Source organism: Seriola lalandi, unplaced genomic scaffold (genome assembly GCF_002814215.2).
Source record: "Seriola lalandi dorsalis isolate HSWRI2012SDOR001 ecotype SW California unplaced genomic scaffold, Sedor1 jcf7180002054795, whole genome shotgun sequence".
NCBI classification, from domain to species: domain Eukaryota; kingdom Metazoa; phylum Chordata; class Actinopteri; order Carangiformes; family Carangidae; genus Seriola; species Seriola lalandi.
The window spans coordinates 2,867,295-2,871,514 of record NW_019525348.1 but is presented as its reverse complement, the minus strand read 5'-3'; positions in this window follow the sequence as shown (position 1 = coordinate 2,871,514).

The following is a 4,220-nucleotide window of genomic DNA, read 5'->3' as shown; positions in this document are numbered from 1 at the left end:
GTGTTGTCTGTTTAACTTGGCTATAAACAGACTGTTGCTGACTGTTTGAACTCCTCCTCATACATTCACATGAGCAAAAGGGTGTGTTTGTTTTTTTTTTACTGTTATTGTAAAATGTGACATGATATTCAGTTTCTGTACATGACTTCACAACATGAGGCTGTGCGTTATGAAGATCCCAGAGTGTATTCACTTAAGACTGATAAAAACTCAATAAAATCAAATGCCCACCGGGGAGGCAGTTTTCTCGCTGTAGCAGACATCTGGCATGATTATTTTCAGCTCTTCAGCTAATCCTCTCTAAATGTAAACTGAAGAAAAATGTGCCAAATGGCTTTAGAGCAAGACTGAATTTTGGACTTGTGGAAGATTTAAATGAGTTTTATAGAAATGTTAGAGGCATTATTGGAAAACACAGTGAGACAATTGTAATTAGTTTTCAGCCTGTCACATTTATAATCATTATCCCACTTTTTAGACATGCCAATTTTTGACTCCTGTTAACCATTGCAGCTGTGGAGAAGCCACATAACATACAGCAGGTTTTTTTTTTTGTTTTCATGTTTTGATGTGCTTTCATCTGTGTTGCTGGGCGTTAGATGTTTGATATGTAGCGTTGTGACTGGAAACGCTTGAGTCGTGTGCACGCCATTCAGAGGTGGCCCAGTAAGAGCTAATCTACTTGTCAGGGTTGACTGCCAAGCATATCAGCCCACACACTTCACAATATGACTTTATTCATACTGTAGATCTGGGACATTAACTGTCTCTGCCCACCAGAACACAACACTTACGCCCACTGCTCCCAGTGAAAGAAACCTACATTATAAGCCTGTGCAAGTGATAAAAAAAACTGATCCACATCCTATACACCTCACATCTACAACCCCCATCACTTTCAGATTATAACCTCCACCTTGTTGAGACAACATACCTTCCTCAAATTCTCACTTATACAGCAATACTTTTGTTTTTATGTGGAGAATCCATAGCGATTCCCTGCATTTTGATGTTCCTATTCAATGGACTTCAGGAAAACTGCCAGCAGGATGTTTGGACAAAGCTCCACTTTACAATGATTCAGTTCATACGCAGCCACATTTGAAATAAAAAGCCTTTGGGGGCTATGAGGTTTATAGCAGCTGTATCATTAGGGACTTCTCAGACGGCTACCATCACAGTGAGCACAAAAGACACAGAAAAACATTAATGCTTTGTGATTAAATGAGTCAAACCAAAAAGGAATTTCATGATGACTCTGCTATAACAAATGTGGTGAAAGCCTCCGAGCAGATGACCTTAAATAGAAAAACTGCATTATCACTTTCAACTTGGATCCAGGAGGTGTATTCGATCAGGCTTATGGCACTTTGTACCATAATAAAAGTGGTTGGCATGATTTATTGAGCTTAAATAATGGTGCCTCATGGGCATTTCATAAATCTCTAATAGGGCAGTGACCTCAGTCGCCGACACTTCATAAATCTATATCAACAAAATTGAAACTTCAAAACACACATAATATAGCAAATATGTCTAATATGTTTGCTTCAATTAAAGAAATTGAGTGCAGGTCAAATAGGCAGGGTTCACATATACATTAAGAGCAAGCCGTTGAGCAATTATTTATAAAGTAATAAGTCCATGATCAAGAAGAACGGACACACAGACATCTGCAGCCGATTAAAGTCTTACAAATTTACAATGAGGCGGAAAAGGGATGTCAAGTTTTCACACTAATTTAATGCAGGGTCTTCCTGACCCAGCTATTATGAGAAGGAATCTTTTGCATAACATATTGTAAAGATAATTTTAACTCTAAAGCAAGGAGCAGGAAACTGTCACAGAAAGTGCCACTGCCAGATGGAAGAAATATCATTCCGGACTGTATTGTAGCGAGACAAAACGAAAATAAAAACGTATCCAAAGTTCACAATAGCAAAGCTATTCAAATAAACCAATAAATAAATGAGTGTACAAATGTGTAAGCCTCAGGGCAAAGAGAGGATCTTGCTGCCAAGTCACAATCTCAATCTGAGTCTGTAGTGCACCACAAGGGGCAGTGTGCAGTACATGACAAACAAGGGCTGCAGTACTGTTACATATTTGATTCACTGCAGGGATGGGCTCACCGAAGTCAGTTGAGGTTATCAAGTGTTTATGGCTCCGGTTTTCTATAACTGCAAATGGTAGGATAACAACAAGTGAAACGATTAAAACCACTCAAATAAAAATGAGCATGTTAAACACAATTTTATTTAAATCGTTTGATCCTTCATGTGATATTTACAGGTCCATGGTTCCCTGTCTTGGAGGAGCCAGTGTTATTGTCTCAAGTGTGTTTTAAAAATCTTGAAACCTAAGTTGCTGTTGATCTCTAGCCTGCACTGTTAATATGATGTTCCTAGGGCAATATACTGTACTAATATTAACAAGGAACCTGAGCAATAGTCCATTAATTCCAAAATGGCAAACTATTAATTTTCAATATGCCATTAAAATGGGCTGAGAGGAATGCTGAATATTTTATATGACCAATTAATAGCTTCTTAGTGGATGGATTTTATTTGAATTAACAGACCGTCTCGCTCTCCTTTTTAATTTCCCAGATTAGATTGTTTCAAAGGAAAGGAAATAAGTTTTCACGGGTACAGTACTGACAATGGACGTGTGCGTGTTGCTTAAGAAATAATATATTTGATTACAGATAGAGTGGTTTGCAAAATTAGAGGATTAGTCAGTATGTTTTAAGCATATGTGAGGAACACTGCTTGTTTTGATTTTGGCATTTTTTCTATATTTTCAGAAAATGTGCTTATTATTTTTGTGATAAAAAATACAAACATATGTTTTTTACTGACTTTATTCTTAAGATCACATTACTTGATATTTTATTTGTTATTCCTTCACTGTTTTGATGATTTAAGTGTAAAGGAATTAATCCCCCATTCTGTGAAAGTGGTCTCAGACACTATATTTTTAAATAACCTACACAAAGCTATACATTGTACACTAGGCTATATTAGTCACTTTTACTGTAGGCTGGGACATTGTTTGGTCATGTATGGATTTACAGTGTGAGCGCAGGGATTGTGGGGTTACTTTTTTCCACTACACTTCCAGCCAGCTGAGCCACTCAGGGGGCTGCAGGTTGAGGAGAGGACAGGGCAGATGCCGGGGGCTGCAAGGCTGTGGAACTTGAGAGCATAACCGAATTGCTTTCAATCTATGTACTAAATTGATGGCGATGAAAATAAGACTCGCAGAAACAAAAAAACACTTGTTTGCAGATTAATGTCTTGAATGGAGGCTTGTGTGGGCGCTCTTTGTCACATTGTGCCTCAGCCCTCACCTGAGACTAATTCTCAAAAGACCCTAAAACCACACTGGGCTGAGCAGCACAAACGGGGCAAATAAAATAATAAATTACTTTACAAGGAATATTGCTATGTAGTGTAGTACATTGTATATCGTAGTTTAGTAATAAACAAGTAAAACCGCTCACTGGGGGTGATCATACTGCAACACAGTTTGTTTTTTCCGATGTCACATTTAGGCTCTAATATTCTCGGGGAGAATGAATATATTTGTTGACTAACAGCATGAATAAAACTCTTAAAATTTTCAGAATTTTTAATCTGGTTTAATATTTCCACCCGTTTTATGCAAATTACAGTCTATTAGCATAATCTCATTTGAGAATACATCCTTTTAAAGTAAGAGATTATAACCTATTTTTTTAAACACATATAAATCAAATGTTATATTGAAATGGTAATGTTTTCAAGTCTGTGTGCTCTGCAGAAAAGAAGTGCATTTACATATATACTTTTTTTTGCATTAGTGGCTCAACACTACATGAAAAGATACAAAACGGAGCTAAAACCTCCATGAGGGAAAACATCCAACAGCTTAAATGTCTTGGCAAACATGAAACATCCATTTAAAGAGCTACAATAAACAACTGCAATATTCTCTTTGTGTTATTTTGTCCAACATATATGTACATTTCTGCCCACTTTCTTTTATGTTTCTGATATCGATACTGCTGCTGACAAGACTGAATCCATTTTTCCTGGAGAGGAGAGGAGAGGAGAGGAGAGGAGAGGAGAGGAGAGGAGAGAGGTAGGACATTACCTCTAGGTATTTAAGTGGAAACAGGGTCTGTAAAAGCTTCAGCGAGATATTGAGGTGGATAAAGATGTAAGAAAGGGCCATTA